General features: G+C 37.2%; 1 protein-coding gene across 7 annotated transcripts in view; it reads right to left on the bottom strand.

Moving 5' to 3' along the window:
* The window catches only part of PRR16 (proline rich 16), a 953,840-nt gene that overhangs the window by 683,983 nt on the left and 249,806 nt on the right, over window positions 1-20,051 (bottom strand). Inside the window, exons 1-2 of one of the 7 annotated variants that reach the window (XM_045057992.1) lie at window positions 5,808-5,994; window positions 657-772 (exon numbers count right to left, since the gene is read on the bottom strand). The exons of 5 other annotated variants lie outside the window; for them this stretch is intronic. The gene's annotated coding sequence lies outside the window, so the exon portion shown is untranslated. Of the gene's footprint in view, window positions 1-656; window positions 773-5,807; window positions 5,995-20,051 lie in introns of those variants that run through there. One more of the 7 variants, XM_045058002.1, reaches the window with a different exon arrangement.

Below are 20,051 nucleotides of genomic sequence, written 5' to 3'. Positions count from 1 at the left end.
CCCAAAATCTGGGACACCAACACTACCAAATGCTGATGAGGATGTGGAACAACAAACAGGAATTCACATCCACTGCTGGTGGGAATGTCAAGTGGTCCAGACACTTTGGATGACTATTTGGTGGTTTCTTACACAACTCGACACATTTACTATATGATCCAGCAATTACAGTCCTTGGCATTTACCCAAAGGAGCTGAAATCTTATATCTGCAGAAAAACTACACATGAATGTTTAGAACAGTTTTATTCCTAAATGCCAAAAGCTGGAAACAACCAAGGTGTCCTTCAGTATATGAATTATACATAAACTATGGTCCACCTAGACAATGGAATATTATTGAGTGGTAAAAAGAAATGAGCTGTCAGGGTTCCTGGATGGCTCAGTTGGCTGAGCATCTGACTCTTGATTCCAGCTCGGGCAGATGCGAGTATCATGGGATCAAGCCTGCATCAGGCTCCACGCTGAGCATGGAGCCTGTTTAAGATTTTCTCTTTCCCTCTTCCCCCTCCCCCCCCCCTTTCACTTACACTGCTTGTGCTCATTCTCTCTCAAAAAAAAAAAAAAAAAAAAAAAGAGCTGTCAAGCCATTAGTACCTGGAGGATCCAAAAATGCATACTAATAAGTCAAAGAAGCCAATGCAAAAGGGTACATACCATGCAATTCCAACTGTATGACATCCTGGAAAAGGCAAAACTACAGACACAATAAAAATATCAGTGGTTGCCAGGGAGCAGGTGGCAAAGAAACTAGTTGGCAGGGCAGAGAGGACCTGTAGGGAAGTAAAATTGCTCTATAGAATACTGTAATAATGGATATAACTCATCATACATTTGTCCCAACTCTACAGGATATACAACACCAAGAGTTAACCCTAAAGTAAACTTACAGACTTTGCATGATTATGATGTGTCTTGTATGTTCAACCTTGGTTTAAAATAAATAAATAAATAAAAGTACCATTCTAGTAGGTGTTATTGATAATGCAGGAGGCTATGCATGTGTGGCGTCAGAAGGTATACAGATGGGAAATATGTACCTTCCTCTAAACACTGTTATAAAGCTAAAATTTCTCTTTAAAAAATTAGTCTTTAAAACAGTATGTACTTACTTAATTTAGGTATGCTTCAAACTTTTTCCCCTCCCCCATTCAACAAACTAAATTAGATTTAGTCTGATACTATTCAACTTTTATTATAATATGAACCCTTCTTTTGCCAATTAACTTTCACCTTGCCTCCTTTACTTTTTGCCCAAGTACTAGTATTATTTCAGTAATTTTTGCTGCTCAAATATGCAAAGACTCTCCCCTGGTGAAAAATAAATAAAAGCAGATTTCCCCAATTTTGAATTATTTATTAAACAGAGTATTTTGTATTCAGAGTTTAACTACCTTTGCCTATCATATTCATTATAGGACAACTTCAGCCATGTCATTTAAGAAGTGTGTATTAAATACTTGAATTTATTAATGATGGAATTCTGAAAGTTGCAATAGGATTGAGGAAGTCATTTAGTCACACTGGGTCTGAATTTTCTCTAAATGAGAAATCAAAATCACTGACTAGGACAAGACAATGTCTAAGGTGGAATCAACACCTAATGTTCTCTGCTAGGAATCTAACTTTGGTGATGTTCAGTTACTGGAAATGCAATCAACCAAGATCTGACCACTGTAGTTCCCTAGCTCAGACTTTGGTCAAAAAGGCAGAATATAATTAAGATGATTTAAAATGCACTACACATGGAAGAGACATTAGTTAGCCTGGAAGGGGCTGGAAGGTTAAGGAGAACAAAATGTACAGGCAACCATATTTAATAAAGATCTAACCCCACAAATGCAACAGGATAAGAGGAGACTATGAAAGGCTACAAGGCAAACCCTGAAGTTTTAAAGTAACCTGATCATCCTTTTTTATTCTGAGAATTAGTGAAAGATAAATACTTTTAAATTTTTGATGGTTTCAAGTTAGAAATACATTTAGATATGTAATTTCTCTAAACGAACCCTGAAAATTTAGCACTCCTACCTGCATATGGTCAACTCCTGAATGCTTGCTTTATCATAACAGATTTGTGCATCTTCTCTAAAAATTACAAGAGCAAATTTTTAGACCTTTCTCATAAGTCTGTATCATCCATGAAACCGCACAGCAAGTGGGGAATATTTTGAAAATCTTAAGGATGGTGTGACTATGACTTTTTCTAGGTGGTTCCAGTGTTTTACAAGCATACCTCTTCTCTCATTCAGAAAAATTTGTTCAGGATCCGATTCCCTGCATACTTTACTCTATCAAATGAAATATTGTCCTTTCTTCAATTTCTTACACCTCTATCATTTTCAGGAATTCAAAAATCAAATGGCACAGATTTCTGTATTACCCTCTTGGATTCTTAAAGTACTTTATTCTTTTCTTTCTTTCTTTCTTCCTTTCTTTCCATCTTTTTTTTTCATCTCTTCCTTCCTTTCTCTCTCTCTCTCTTTCCTTATTTCTTCCTTCCTTTCTTTTTTTTCTTCTTTCTTTCTTTCTTTTCTTAAAGCAAGGTACCAGCCTGACTGAGTGGCCAAAAACCCACAAAACAGGAAACTGTATCACCTGACTTGAGCAATTAATCTGGATAAAGTCATATTTCTGCTGTCTTAGTGATGAAACATTAATTAACTTATCACTGCAATTCTTTTTTTTATAATTTTTTAATGTTTATTTATTTTTGAGGGGGGGGGGAGAGAGAGAGAGAGAGCAAGCATGAGCAGAGGAGGGGCTGAGAGAGATACAGACTTAGAATCCGAACCAGGACCCAGCCTCTGAGCTGTCAGCACAGAGCCCAACGCGGGGCTTGAACTCACAGACTATGAAATCATGACCTGACTTGAAGTCAGACACTTAACCAACTGAGCCACCCAGGCACCCCAACACTGTAATTCTTTACAAAAGTTTTAGTTTAATGTGTTTGAGGGCGCTCATAGACCTTTTCAAATTTTATGCAAAATTGGGTTGGTACAGGGATTCCTTAACTGTCACTAGATTCTCAGTCATCACTCAATCCCACAAAAAAATCAAGAACCACAATGAAGGAAATATACACCATTAATTTTTAAAAATTGTCAAGTTTCTACTAACTATCTTTTCTAAGTTTCTATCTGAGCTAACACAACCAAAACAATTAAACATACAAATATTATTCTAGCATTCATCAGGAAGATGAATGCTTACACATTAACTCCAATGAGATAATAATCAACCATAGTAATTTCTGATACATTAATTTCTCAGCTTGATTCGGTTGTTTGTGGAAAGTACATACTAGTTTCAAAGGAAAAAGTAGATGAGAAGTGATAAAGCACAAGAGAAAGCATGAGGTTGGCATTCCAAAATTTATTTGGGTTAAAACTATCTTCCTAGTTCTTAAATAAAGGACCAGCTTCACCATTTGTGAGTAACTTAAATAAACTGCTCCACCTAATTGTCATGACATTCCTGCAGCAGGTCCTTACTCTCACCTCACAGATTAGTAAAGTCAGTGATGCTAAGTTTCTTGCCCAAGATCACACATATCCCTGTCCTGCAAATAACCAATGACATTCCCCAGAGTAGTAAGAACTCCCAGTGTCCACATTTGTACTGTCGTTTGACACAGGGCTATTCAGCTGATCACTAGGATATGTGTTACCACAAGCTGCCATGTTTACTTCACTGGCATATAAGCTATAGGGCGGATACCCTTCTGCTTTCTTGTAGACCCTCACAGGTATGTGTATAGTAGGGGGCACAATTAGAGCTGCTTCACGGGTCTGTGACCTGTACAGTCTCACAAAACCCTGTAGAGATGGTCCCTGTGCGTCATTTAACGCTCTGCTACAGCCATCATGAAATGCTTAATAATTTTTCAACTAATTACTCTTCATTTTCATTTTGCATTGGCCCTGCTAATTATGTAGCTAGGCCTGAGCACAATATAAGTATCAGCATGTATATAATTGTATTGGTATGCATAAAGATACTGATAAAAATTGACGATTTCAATTATTATCCACATGAGCTAATATGGCAGGGAGACCTAATACACCATTAACAGGTATCCTTAAAAAAATCATGGAAGATAATATTCTCCTCTCCCTTATAAATGGTTTAGGTTTTCCGGTGACAAGAGAAGTGTATTAATCTGTAAAGAGATTCCTTCTCCAGTTTAAGATAAAGTTTATGTTCTAGTTTATCATAGTGAATATGCATGTAGTTGCATCACATAATAGTGGGGGTTTTTTTTAGGTTTATTTATTTTGAGAGAGAGAGAGAGAGCATGCAAGTGGGAAATGGGCAGAGAGAGAGAGAGAGAAAGGATCCCAACCAGGTTCTGCACTGTCAGTGTAGAGCCCGATACAGGTCCCGAACTCATGAACCGTGAGATCATGATCTAAGCCGAAGTCGGACGCTTAACCCACTGAGCCACCCAAGTGCCCCTATCACATAATAGTTTTTTATCTCATGTGATAAACTTTACAGGTTTGTGGAGAAATTAAATATTTTCATCTTTTAACAAAATATTCCCGGTTCAAATTAGTTCCGTGAATAAAATTACCTTCATCACCAACACTGGCCTCAGACATTTCACGTCATCTTGTGAAATTCATAAATGAAGTATGACAGGCCAAAAGTAGTGTCATGACTTTAAAAACTTAAGAAAATGAACATCCAGACTATTTTACACAGCAGTTTCCAGCCGTGTCTATGGTACTACTATTTTGGACTGTGTGACGATACAAGTGGAGGAAACGGTGGTAAGAAAATTTTCTGGTAAGGTTTTGTGTCTTCTAACCAGACTATCCTAATTATAGTAAGATTTAATGCAACAATTCTGAAGTTTAGATTAAGGCGATAAAAGGCTTTGGAAGCTTGGGGAAAGTATCGCTGTCTGGGTCCTACTCATCAAATTCTGACTTAAGGGGTCAATAACGCAGGCTGAGAATCAGATCAGGGTATTTTAAAACCTCTAAGTATGGCTAAGACACTGCTTTCAGTGCTATGATGAATAAAAGAAAAGGAGATGCTGTTCTAGTTTACATAAAAATCCAGCTCACGCTGTAACTGCTAAAACTAGAGCTACCTCCTTATAGATGTGTCTGAAATGAACAAATGCTCAACACCAGTCACACCCATTTCTGGCATATACCCAAATACACATCAAGTTAGTAATCTGCCCTGAAATGCACTCTAATACCTCTAAGACACAATTCACCATTGACTTTAGTATTGGGGGAAGTTTCGTAAGTTCTTTTAACTTGATTCCCCAAGGATCAGTGGCCCTAAGAACGTAAACCAACATTACTGGAATATTATTTCTAAGCAGACAAAGGAATCTTGGAAAAATAAAAACTAGTGTTGTTATTCTTCACTAAAAGGTTGTTTGGATCAATCTTAAGCCAAGAGGGGAGAAACTGGTTATTGCCGTATTCAGTCTAATGCTTTTGACAAAACCCAGGAACAGAAGCTCACATTCCATTTGTTCCAAAGGGCCTTCTGGGTTGCTTAAAATACCTTTATTATTCTTGGGCCTGGTATAAGACATGTTCATTTCTCACATATTACTGTGAGGTTAATTTTTGCAATACAAAGACCCACTCATTGAAATCTACAAATAAAATAGCACTAATAGGTAGTGTACAATAGTCTTAATTTGAATAATATTGCTTCAAAATAACTTAAAGATCTAACTCAGTTGTATAGAATGTGAAATTTCAGCAGATCTCACTTTTTTTCAAACATACTGTGTCTGACCACTTTCAAAAAATTTTCGTTTATATAACTTACTGTTTTTCCTAACTTTGTTCTTAGCGAACTGAACATTCTCATATTTTTGTGCTTCTCTCTTGATAAAATTTGCTCAGGGAAGTTTCCACTGCATTGAACATGCAAATCCGCATTTCCCCTTTGAAAACTTCAGGCATATTTATAGTCTTCTTTAGTGGAAAGAGGTGCCATGACAATACTTGCTGGTCGAGAGAAAAGAAGGAAGGGAGGAAGGCGAGGAAAAGAATATCAATAACAACATAAGTGAGTTCCCTCAAGGCAACTAGAAGGTATATCAATGGGTGACAAGGGTCTCAATGGACTGGCAGATGGGTGAACATCCACAGAATGCGGCAAACAGAAGGCGGGCCCATAGCATATACAGTTTAACACTGAGTACCCCGTAATCTTAAATTGGCTTCATACCCCATAACTTTGCAGACCAAAACAGTGTGTCTGAATCCGACGCCGTGCACTCACACAGGAAACCCATTGAGAACTGTATTCCCACGTCTTGTGGGGAAACCATGCTTCTCTATAACTGTAAGGTTATCATGTTCTGTGATATGTTAATAGGATAAAAGACATACTTACTAAGAAGGGCACAAAAAAGGAACAAGGTAGCCTTTTTATTTTCTGTAAGTAACCCAATATTCCTCCTGAGAAACGTAAGCAGAATTCAAGTTGGCTTAATAATTTCAGCTCTTTCCAGTTAAAACCTTTTCTGCCAGGCTTTTATGGATAAAGCCTTCACAGGTTACTATCTTTTCCTCCCCTTATTCTCCCTAAAAGAAGGCTAAGAGGAGCTCAGATAACCTCAGGGTGGTGGAAAAGGGAGCCTCATCTTCTGTTCTGACCAGTGTTTCTAATAAGGATTATAAATTATACATGATTTCAAATTTAAAACATTTTCTTATAGCAGAGGAGTAGAAAATATTCATTACTGGTTAAAGGGATTATAACTCCTATTTCTATTAATTTCCATGTAAAAAGACTTAAAAATGTCATCTGTGCTCTATAAAAAGGCACCACAGTGGTTGAGTGCCATTGACCTCATTGCAAACTTCCCTTTATTAGACTACAAATTTAGTGGAAGCAGCAGCAACAATGATCTCCCTGAAAGTGTTTTTCTTTCTGTTATGTGTACTTGGGGGTAAATCTTACAATCTCAGAGCTGTCATTATGAAAAATAAGGTACAGTTACTCAGAATTGACCCTTTCAAGCTCATGAAAAAGTTCCCGTTCCTATATCCAGTCACGTAGGTATCCACAATAGACGTGAAATGCTGATTCTGAAAAAGCATCAAGTTCTAACAGCAAGAAAAAGCTTTATGTCAAATGGATTCAAAAGCATATGACAGAGAAGAGATAGAAAGTTCTGACAAACTGACCAATTGAGTGCTAGACAATTTCTAAATCCTACCACAGCAAAATGACAATTTCTCATTGGAAGTTTCTACCTAAAGAGAGAATTCAGCAAGAATGAATTGGCACAAAGAACAGAAATAGCACACACTAGGCTATGTCAACACATCCTTTGGGTCAGATTAAAATGTAAGGCTACAAATTAATAATGTTTTTAAAATGTGTTCTACTAACAGATTTATTGCCTTGAGGGATTGTCCTAAGAAAGAAGGACTAATGATATACTTTTATTGGAGATCATGAACATCTTCATCAATTATTTAAAAACAACAACTATTGTTAGTTCAAGCTCTCCCAATGAGGAAACCAAGAGTTTTACATGACAATCTCTGAAGAAAACTGAATGTGTTCTATTAATATTGTTGCACAAATTTCGACTATGAGTTTGAAATCAGAAAATTCGACAGTGCATTGTAATTAAAAGTACGAGGTATATAAAAGCCGCTTTTAATATTTAACTTTGCATTGTAATCTAACATGAAATTAAAATACCAACAATCCATTCTCAGTTTCTGCACTCACTGAACTAATAGTAGCTGTATTATTGCAGCAGCTACAATGAACAACAAAAATCTGTTCTCCTTTCCCAGGGAAGAATAGCAGCATTATGTCCGTGGTGTCTCTGTGGCTTTTACTGAATAAAGGCGATAAATTTAGCTTTTCATTGGGTCAGTTTACTGCACCCTGCACACTGTTTAGGAAAAGGATTTGTGTTACAACTCTATTTCTCTCACAATATTTTTTTTCTCTGTGTACTTTATATATTTGTGTTTTGGTCTTTTCCATCTCTGCTTAGATCTTTTTTTTTTTTTTTTTTCCAGTGGAGACGGATATGTGTGTATGTACTCATGCGCGTACACACACACACACACACACACACACACACACACACAGTTCTGATTCCTGAAACACAAACCATGGTCAATCTAAGGACATCACAGATCACAGACAGAATTTGAAATAAAGATCACACCTCACTTTCTCTATCTGAGCTCTATCTACAGCCATGGAAGGCTTCAGAAAACTACAACTTCCGTCCTATCCAGCAATTTCTCTTAACTATTTCTGGGGAACTATGGGGAAATCTTTCCAACTATAAATCAACAAATTGTTTATGTCAATAGAGAGATGTGCAATGGCTTTTTCATTTTAGACAATGTTCTCTTTCCTTCCTAATTATTTTAGTGTATAGAGTGACCTCACCATTGTATTCTATTTAAAAAGGCAACATTCTTTACTAACCAAGTTCCCTATCCAGATGAAAGCCCAACTATTGGCATACTGTTTGTATAACACTCATTTTAATGGCTTTATCCAACTACTTCTATACTTGTAGGAATACAGAGTATTATTGTTCTATTTCTAAAATATATTTATAGGCTTTACATATTATTTTTCATATTGGTTTTTCCACTCAATTTGTTCTTGAAGATTATTCCATGTTCATGCAAACAGACCAACTCATCTTTTAACCTCATTTGCTCTCTTCCAGAATACAGAGGAACTATATTTTAACCATTCTATTATGATGAATATCTCTGTAGCTTTCAAATTCCTGTTATTTTCGTGAGTACAACAAGAAACGTTCATGTTTTGTGTACTTACACAAATGTTTTATTCTAATGGAACAGTGGAATTACTGGATTCTAATTTGTGAAAATTTTTATCAATTCTAATACAGGATGACAAATCACTCTCCATGTTGGCTGTAATGTTCACTTCCACTGACAGCAAAGACTTGGTGTTTCTCAACTACGAAGATAGCAGCTCAATGTCTAAATATCTTCTACATTATTCACTTTAACCCACATGGATTTTTTTTAATTAGAATTCCTGTTGGCAGGATATGCTTAATTTTTCCACAACAACCAATTCTCCCTATTGTCTTATACCTTCCTGTTATGTGTAGGCATTTGAGGATGTTATCTATGCCCAGAATGATACCCTAACTTATCATCCAAAACAGGCCATATTTGAGAGAAAATCCAAATAGGGGGGCGGGGGTGGACTCTAGAACAACAGACACAAATCTGGATCGCCCTAAGCAAATTGGAAAATATGGTCACCCGACATATCTTAAATAGCGATCTTATTTTTAATCCCACCTCCCCCAGCACTAGAGGTGTTCAGTATCTCCACATACATTTGCCATTTGTATTTCCTGTCCTATAAATCGCTTATAATGTGTGCCCAACTTTCTATTAGTTCATGTTTTTTCCTTAAATTTTAGGGATTCTTTTTATATCATGTCTCATTTTATTGGTTTAATAGGTTGTTCATTTTCTTTCTTTCTCTGGTGCTTGCCTTTCTCTCTAGCTTTATGATGGCTTATGTCAAATTAAAATTTTAAAATCTAATGTTACATTATTTATGTATTTTTCACACACATACGTACACACATATACACATACATATATATTTTTACATTATATATTCTCTATTTTATATATATATATTTTACATCTGGAAGGATGTATACCAGAGTATCAATTGTAGCTATTTTTAGCTAGTGATTTTTATCTTATATAATCATTTTTCAAGTTTCATGAAATAAACACATTCTATTAAAAAATTAACGAATCTGGGGCGCCTGGGTGGCGCAGTCGGTTAAGCGTCTGACTTCAGCCAGGTCACCATCTCGCAGTCCGGGAGTTCGAGCCCCGCGTCAAGCTCTGGGCTGATGGCTCAGAGCCTGGAGCCTGTTTCCGACTCTGTGTCTCCCTCTCTCTCTGCCCCTCCCCCGTTCATGCTCTGTCTCTCTCTGTCCCAAAAATAAAAATAAACGTTGCAAAAAAAAAAATTAAAAAAAAAATTAACGAATCTGCAGGTAGGTCCCATTGTGTAATACTATGTCTCCTCACACAATGATGATACCCTTACCACCCGAAGATTTCCACCTGAAATCATCTTTGTCCAATTCACTCCCAATAATTCACTCCCACTAAGATTAACCACCTAAGGAAACTGAAGTCAACACTTGCTTTACATATGCTGTCATCAAAGCCTTCTGAGCCATCCTCCCCTCACCTTTCTTTCTAGTTGATGCTACTTGCTCTTAGGCTGATCCTATGTAATTTAGCTCTCACAGCTCAGGATTTCACAGGGGTTTTTTCCCCCATCAAATCAGTCTTTCTCTAACCTCCTTTTCCTCCAATATAATTAACACATTAGTTGGATCTAGTTTTATTTGTCTTTAATTGTTTTTCCTCAGATAAATTACTCTGAAGAGACAAGTGTTTCTACACCACCCCCCATACACAAACAATAGGATGGTTCATTCTGTCTCCATACAATGTCAGTAATCTAAGATTAGGGAATCCTGTAACCCCCAGATCTCAAATGGTAACAGCTGTTTCCATTTTATTTAAAGGCATTCACTACAACATTTTATAGCTAAACTGTAAGCTGTCAGACTGGGAAGCAAATACAAATACTCTTAATCTTTACCAGCCTTGCCTGTTTTTTGGTTTTTGTTGTTGTTGTTGTTGTTGTTGTTGTTGTTGTTGTTTTCATTTGGGTAGGAAAGCCAAATTGGTTAAAAATGAATGCTCCCATTTTCAGGGCTTGTGTTCCATTTTAAATATAGCTATGTGGCCACATAACTGGGTAAGTTCAAGATTGGCCTAGCTACTGTTGTTCTGGTATTCACTGAAGGATGTATCTGGGAGTACCATGGAAACAAATGATATATTTAATACTATATCCTGATCAAACCAATCTTCAATCACCTAATGTATATATACCACCTGTTATATTGGCAAATTTCCCTGAGATGTATGAAACTAATGTAATAGATTTTAAAATACCTTTTGCCCCCATCAATCCATCAGTCATTTTTGAGAGAAGGAAACAGCAAAATTAGTAAACATTCTTTGGCATCATTTATATAGACTCTGATTTGGAAAAACTACTCCTGCCTCGTTCATCTTGTAGTGATAAATTTCTAGGGAAGAAAACATCCAGTAAAACTCATTTATCACCAAGACCTTAAAATGAAAAATGACAACCCTGGGAAGAAAGTTTCTCACGAAGGTAATTTCTGGAACTAGAGGGCTACTATTATGACATCTAACAGTGCAGCCCTTCCTCACTTTTCTGTTGCCAAGGATTCTGAATGGAGTTGAAAGTGCTTATATCCCTCATCAAACAGTTTTGGAACTATAATGTCATTGACCCTGACTACACATAACAGAAATCCTGAGACCATGTGGGTGATGATACTAAGGTGAAATAATGATCTTTCTTTCTAGGTTCTTACTAATCTTCACATGTCTAAGAACATGATAGCAGGTGACTCACAGAAGTTCAGAACAAACCTTGCCCTATATCCATATGCCAGCGGAAAGTAATTAGGTCCAAACGGACTGTCACTTGTCTCAGTAAGAGAGTGTGGGGAGACAGAGATACACTCAAAGTAAAGGGAGGTGTCTTTAATAATCATAAGTAACCAAAGTCATAAAGATAAAATACTAGGGACTATTAACTGCAGTAATTCAATGTCTTCTAAAACTCAAAACTCAGTCAAAAATTCTGCAAGTACATTAAGAACAAGTATCATTTTCCAAACACTTTAAGCCACAACTCTGTTATTTTCAAAGATAGGTATCCATTAAATAGGCATTATAAATGATGACTGACTCCAGTACCCTCCTTCAATTCCAGCTTGTTTGAACTACCACATACAGAAATCTATTAGGAATAACATTCTTCAACCTATCCAGCTTATGGAAGCATGTCTCTCTTTGGGAAGCTTATTAAAAATTTCACCTTGGACAACCAGATGGCATTCTTTCTCCACATCCCTAACCAGTCAACATTTGAGGCAAATCAGAATGGTTTGCTAAGCACCATCGCTCTTGTTTCTTAGGATAAACATACCATTCACCTGGACAGAGTCCAGAAGTGAGAAGTAAAATAAATCCTTTGGCTGGATAGATGGAGAGAGGAAGGAGCTGGTAAGAGTTGGAAAGAGTTAAGGAGTTCAGACTGCTGCATTAATGAGAACTAAATGGAGATGATCTTCTCCATTCCTTCTCTCTCCCTTTATCTTGAGGTAAACACATTCATACAGTAGATCCTAATGCAGCATTTTAGTCTCATTCATGTTCACTGAGTAATATTTATAATATGGTACTAATAAAATTACCCCCAGTTAACCCAGAGATAAGTCCTATTACATATTTGATATGTCATTCAATATTGTTCCTATTTATATAGAGAATGTGCATTTAATGGTTGACAGATTTGGAATTATGTTCCAAATACAACTTTTGTACTCTGTGGGTCATGAGCATTTTTCCATGTGATATTCCCCCAATTTTAATTTATATGATGAATTTTACAGTATTTCTTTATTGGATCCTTACATCATTCCCCATTTTCACTATTATAAACATGACTGAAATTATTACAATCATGTGTACCACCTCATTATACTCTTATAACAACAGACACCAATATATATGTTAATGTTACTGATACACTAATATTTTTGGAGAGCTTTTAAAAAATATTGGCACCTGGGGTTCACCACCAAAGATTCAGATTTGATTGATCCAGGATGAAACCCAAGTTTCTCTGGCTTTTCAAAGTTCCCTAGGTGATTCAAGGGAGCAGTCAAGGCAGAGGCAGATATGTGTTATTAGCAAGTGGACATCCTTAGTCGCAATACTAATTCACACACCTCCAGCATTTTGCGAAATTGCCTACTCTGCCCAACATTGCAAACTGGCCTCATTTGAATCTTTGTCAAATAGGTGACAATGGTTTCTCATTATCTTCTCATTTTTGATTCCTAGTGAGACTAAACATTTTTCAAGTATTTACTACCCATTTGTCATTTCCCTTTTATGAATCACCTCTTTATATTCCCTGTCCATTTGTTCAGTTGCAATGTTCAAGTTTTTATTATTGTAAACAATCATTCATGAGAATTAATTATTCTGCCAAGGAGAGCAAATTTACCATTTATCTCTTAATTTTGTTGATGGAGGTTATATGAAAATGTGAAATAATTAAATCTATTTTTAGATTGTTTTTCATTATTTTTATCCTTGTTTAAATCACATGTCAGCTGATGTCACTAAAAATCAAAAGAAAAGCATACATCACTAAATTCATTTTCTTAGTCACTTCAAGACTTGAGTTTCCATTGTTTTAGTTCAGTTTAATGATTATCTTACCATCTTGGTCGGGCAATTGTTGTGTTTTGGGGGGTTTTGTTGTTGTTGTTGTTGTTGTTGTTGTTGTTTTGAGAGAGAGAGAGAGAGAGAGAGAGAGAGAGAGCATGTGGGAGCCAGGCAGAGGGGCAGAAATAGAGAAAGCAAGAGAAAATCTTAAACAGGTTCCACGTCCAGCACAGAGCCCAACGCAGGATTCAATCCCACAACCCTGGGACCATGACCTGAGCCAAAATCAAGAGTCAGATGCTCAACTGACTGAGCCACCCAGGGGCCTGGCCATGGTTGTTCTGCACTACATTTACCCAGACTAATAACCAGCCTCTTTCTTTCATTTATTACTAATTATTCCCACATGGGAATTTTGTGAAGGAACTTTGAGAGTCTGGGAGAAAACCATGTGACAGAAATCAATGATAAGATGTCCATCTTCTTAAAACTCTCTTCGCTCTATTTGATGGGACCACATCCACACAGAGCTAGCACTTTCCTCTAATCCATGCATCTTTTTCTACAAACATCAAATTATTATTAACACAGAACAGCCTAAGTATTTCCTTTGTTGTCTTAGATCCAACCAAGTCCTTTAACTTTGTTTTGGGCAGAATAAAATATCAACTATAACAGACCCTACCCACATCTCATTGACTTAGTGCAACAGTTTCTGCAGCTACCATCCAGTGCAATGGTAGAGGTAGAGACGGGGGTGTGTTCAGTTGTTCAGGAACCCAGGATTCCATCATTGGGTGCTTCCACTATCTTCTTTGCTTTCAAACACCAGAGGTCAAACCAAAGGAAGAGAGCTTAGGAAAGGCACAAAGGCCCTTACCTGCCTTGGTCTTAAAATAACACACCTCACTGATCCATGTATTCAGTTGGCCAGAAATATTCACATCACTGCTTCTAGATACAAAGGGGCATGTGGTCTTTGCGTGCTGAGGAAACAAGACATTTTCCTAAATAATGAGAATTTCCTTCAGAAACAAATTCTCAACTCAGATGGTAAGAAAATTATTCGTATGCTCCACTGAAAGACACTCCAGACTCTAAAATCAAAAATCAACTTAATAATATTTTATCTAGCTATTACATAATTTCATTATTCATATTAAAGTATCAATATCCCTGCCCTGCAATTTATTTTGGTATGGAGTATGGATTAAACTTTATTGCAAAAAGGTAACCAATTGTCCAACACCATTTAGTGAATAATATACTTTTAACATTTGACATGTTATCTTGATCATACAATATGAGAAAGACAGAATGTTTCTGGAATATCAATTCTATTTACCTAATTATCCTTGGAAAAAATGTTATTGTTATTGTAGCTTTATAATTTATTTTAATATATACCAGGAAATTGCCCCTTTGTCATGCTTGCTTATAAAATATTTTCTTCTTCTAAATGCTTATTTGCCATATATACTCTATTTGGATTCCGTTTTATGTCTGGAATCATATTCCTTCTGCCTGGAGAACTTTAGTATTTCCTGTAGCATAGGTCAGCTGGTTATAATTCTACTTTTATATATTTGTCTTTTATTCTCTTTTATTTTTTCAATGCATTTGCTTTTGTTGTTTTTTTAGGGGGGAAGAATGTTATTTTGCTATTGTTAACTCAACTTTTGATTGACATAATTGTAGGTCCACACACACTTATAGTAGATACAGAGAGATCTCATATACACCTTGCCCAGTTTCCCATGAATGTAATATTCTGGAAACTATACTATAGCATTCCAACCAGGATACTGACTGGAATAGAATGCACTGATCTTACTCAGGATTTCCTCATTTGTGCTTGCACTCATTTGTGTGTCTATCTATGTGTATGACTCTATGTGTATATTAAGTTCTATAGAATTTTGTCAGTTGTGTAGGCTTGGAGATTTCTATTTTTGAAAGCTATTTTTTTCTGGAAACAATTGACATTTTTTTTTATTTTTAATGTCATCAATGTATTTTCTCCTGGTTTGTCTCCTTTCTTATTTAGAAGTCAGCTATCATTCTTCTATTTTTCCTCTGCATATCATGTGCCTTTTTTTCTCTGACTGCCTTCAAGGTTTTCTTTATGTTTGACTTTCAAGAGTTTGAACATGTAATGTCTACATAGGTGTGTGTGTGTGTGTGTGTGTGTGTGTGTGTGTGTGTGTATTTATAAAAAAGGATGAATTCCAAACAGTGAACTTTTGAAGCAATGGAAATTCATGAGTGGATTCAAGTTGCTCAGAGAAGCAGAAAGCATCAAAGTTTCCCCTGTGAGAAGGCTATCATTCTTTGACCAAATTGCAAGTGGGGCCTATAATAGAGGAGGCTGTGTATTTTGCACTTGGGAGATTTATTTCAGTTCATTCTACTTTACTTCACATTCATCACTATCACATACTTATTCTTTGGGGGATTTTCTTTCATCTGATCAGGAATACCTTCAACACTACGACATCCACCGCGAATAAATTGCTGTTTCTTTCCTGTTTTGAGCAGGCTAAAAAAACCAAAAAACAAAAAAAAAACAGCCTATACACAATGACATTTTAACATTCTCATTGACTTCCCACCAATGTGAAAATAGAGAGTACAATTATGGACCAAGAAAGCTCATTAGGTTGGGATTGATGTGTACTTGTACACATTTGTACTTTTCATTTTCAACAAATAGCCTAAGTTGCATTCTAAAGCAGTTTGAAGTATTTTTGAACCATTGAAATTCCACAGCATTACTAGTGTAAATATTCGTAGGTCGACCACCACCAACAAAAAATATAACTTAGCAGTATCCAATACCAGCTCCGACTGTGAGATCATCATCACGAGGCCACAAATCTCAACTGCCCACACTCCCACAGCAAGTGCCGGAGATAGAATTACACATTAACTCCTCTGAAAACGATGGTGATAAATCTCTGAACCTCCATTTCCAAACACAAGGACCACTAACCCCAACATTCTCAACAAATATATTTATACATGTGATCATCAATATACTTATGAGTTTGGTATTAAGTAAGGTGATCCTCTGTAAGCAGAACTGCAGAAGAAAGGGAACTAGATGACTCTCAGTGATTTTTACACCTAGTAGGGAAATTTCATGAAATTATGAAGCAAATACCTAAACGTGTACATTTTAAGGACTATTCCTCGGCTATTGTAATCCAGAGCACTCACTCAAATACTGCTGTTCTAACTCCCAGCATCTCCCTTCTAAAAGAATGCAGTCTTCACTCATCAGATCCTTGTCTCTGATCATCACAGATACAGCCATCTCTACACTGCAGTGTGCCAGTTGGCAAGATGGGCGTACGGGGCCCATGTCTTTCTTTTTTATGCCTGCCTTGGTATATGGTTGGTGGCTACACTTTTGCTGACAAGGATGTAGGAGGTACACAGATCAGTAGAAGAGGAGAACCACAGGACAGGTGTGAAGACCGTGATGTTATAGAACAAATTCAAATAAAGCAACTTAGACCCACCTACACTGCACACCCTTTCAAATAGTTTTTAAGACTCTGAGTTTACAGACCAGATAAAAACAAAACAAAAGATTTGCTCTCCCAGGATCTACAAATATTATAAATGGAAACAACCAAGTAGAAAAGTTCTCTCAAATTTATATGTGTTAGCAATGCCTGAAAAGCAGCATTCATAGATAGGCAAGTCTATTGAGGGTTCAGATTTTGAAGGTCATTTCTCCTTTGAATCACACTTCTCAGAAAGCCTATGTACAAAGAAACTAAAATAACATACTGGAAAAATGTCTTTAATTGCAATTTTGCAATAAATAATACAGATCACATTTGACTAAGACTTTTAAAAAGTCTTTTACGTAAGTTATCAGCCTAATTAATTTTTGCAATAATCCTGTGAGGTATTATTAACCTTTTTTAGATAAGATAAATGAGGTCAGATTAGCCCAATAATTTGTTCAAGTTTATAAGGCTGGTAAGTAGTGAAATAGTATTTAAACTTAATGTGTACTTTACAGTCAAATTTCTGAGTTCTCTCCATTATGTGAACATGAACTCAGGATGGGTTTTGTGCAAATATTATTGGCAAAAAAAAAAATCATTTTTTAAATGTTTATTTTTGAGAGAGAACACAAGTGGGGGAGGGGCATAGAGAGAGGAACAGAGGATCTGAAATGAGCCCTCTGCTGATAGCAGCAAGCCCCATGTGGGGCTCAGACTCACCAACTGTGAGATCATGACCTGGCCGAAGTCAGATGCTCAACCGACTGAGTCATCCAGGAGACCCCCCTTCACCCCAAAAAAATCATTTTAACTCCTAATCATTATTTATATTGTTCATATTTCAGTAATTTCCAAAAAACTCACAGACTAGAAAATTTTGTTGGTTCATCAAAATGTGAGATTAAGGAAACTGGCTCAGAGGAACACCCTGGAAAAAGGAACTGCCACAGGCTGCATAAGGACTCCCAAAGATATGCAGGTTCTAATCCCTGGAACTTGTGATTATTATCTTATATGGCAAGAGAAAATTTGCAGATACTAAGTTCAGCATCTTGATGTAGGGAAACTATTCTGTGTTATCTGGATGAGCCATACATGCAACCCCAAGTGTTCTTGTAAGAGAGAAGCAGGGCTATTTGATCACAGAGAAGAAGGCAATCTGATAAAAGCAAAAACATGTGAAGAGCCTATATGGCTAACTCTGAAGACTGAAGAAGGGTCCATGACACCAAGAACCCAGCTTAAAAGCCTAGACAAAATAAGACACTATGTAGTCCGAGCTGGTGAGGCATATAGCCAGGTGAAGAATCCATCTTACATTCTAAGTCACATAACCTCCCTGAATACCACAGTCATTAAGTCACTGGGGATGTAAATTGGCACACCCACTATGGAAGACAGTATGGAGGTTCCTCAAAAATTAAAAATAGAACTACCAAGTGATCCAACAATTCCACTTGTGGGTATGTATCTGAAAGAAATAAGATCACCAGCTCCAAGCATTATATGCACCCCCACATGTATTGCAGTGTAATTCACAATAGCCAAGACACGGAAACGGCATAAGCAGTCACTAATGATGAACAGGTAAAATGTGGTGGCCACCGAACCAAGGCCCCACCACAGCTGTGGTCCCCTTCCAACCCAATGAGAAGTACAGATGCTTAAACCAGTAAGTCACAGCCTGAACACCACCAACTTACCCACATTTCAGGGTAGCAGTTTACCCAAATTGTTAGGTCATGGTCTTCCGGGTAAACCAACAGGGCATCATTTACATTAACAGGGCTAAATATACATGTAAGAAATGACAGCAAATGACACTAGTCATCGTAGGCTGTTTTACATAATTTGTCCACTTAGTGAGTGCCTCATGGTACTCAACTCCAAGAAGAGGACCTGGATCCTCCAATGGCCAGCTACAGCCTCTTAGGAAGGGGCGCCAAACCCTCCTTGGTGCTCCAGAGTGAGATTTCAAGCATGTTGAGACTGCTGAAGCATGAGTCAGTCTGTTTAACATGGAGTAAAGCCTGAGCACCAGCACAGAACTTAACAATGATCCTGAGAGTGGATGATGAGGCAATAGGTAACGGTAAATAATCATCAACAAGAGTAACAAAGTTGACACTTGACTCACCCATGGAACTCGGCTGGGTTGTTCACAAAGACTGACCCCCACATTGGAGAAAGGTGTTACTGTGTTAAAGGTTAAGGAACTGTCATTTCTATATGCCTTTTTCCTCCAAAATATTCATTTCCTGCCCAAATTAACTCAACAACCTCCTACTGTTCTTGCCTCCAGTCCTGTCCTACTGTAATATATTCTCTGCACTTCAGACCGTGAACTTTCTGAAATGTAAATCAGATCACATCTTTTCCCCTGCTTTAAAATTCGTAATTGGCTCCCTGCAGCCTTGAAAATCAAGTCTACACTTCATGACTGAGTCTTACTTTGAAACACATATCTTAGCACAGGCTGGTTCTTCACAGGTGTCCCAGGAAGTACAAATGATGGAATAGAAAAAAGGTGAGAAAGGGAAAGGAGAAAAGTCTTTAAGGCATGTGTCAAGAAGTACATAACCTCTGTGGGTACTGGGTCTCAGTCCACTACAGGCCTCTGCGTGTGAAACACACCTGAAGACTGTGTTGGGGCTGGGGAATTTACTCACTGACAACCACTCCCATTTGTGAACAGCACCTCAAGGCACAGTAACACCAAATCCAATCTTTCCTAGTACTGAAGAAAAATCTCAGTCACCCAAGAGAGAAGCAGATAGTTCTATGGTGGAAAGGTGTCAGTGTTGCAGAAACTGTGTCATCCTTTAGCTATAGACGAATCCAGGAAGGCTGAGAGGACATCAGTGGGCATTCATGAGTTTGCTTCCCACTGCATAACAGACCCTCACATTGTGGCACTGAACTCACCAAACTTCTCTCTGGCTACTTGATCCCATGACTCACCTATATTGGACTATCTTGGCAGGACATTGATCTGGGCACCAGTAGTTATCTGTTACAGAATTCTTCTATTTCCCTTTGGCTAATTCAGGACATATGTTGTAAAGGTATATCAGTAAAATATGTAAGAAGCCGATTTTTTTTGAGGGTAAATACTCAAGATTTTTTAATTTAAACACTTGTTTTGCAGAAGTGAGAACAGGATGTCAAAGCCAGGCTTTTTATTTATTTAT

Source organism: Felis catus, chromosome A1 (assembly GCF_018350175.1).
Source record: "Felis catus isolate Fca126 chromosome A1, F.catus_Fca126_mat1.0, whole genome shotgun sequence".
Taxonomy (NCBI): Eukaryota; Metazoa; Chordata; class Mammalia; order Carnivora; family Felidae; genus Felis; species Felis catus.
Note: the sequence above shows the minus strand (reverse complement) of the source record. Positions and strands in the feature narration are given on the sequence as shown.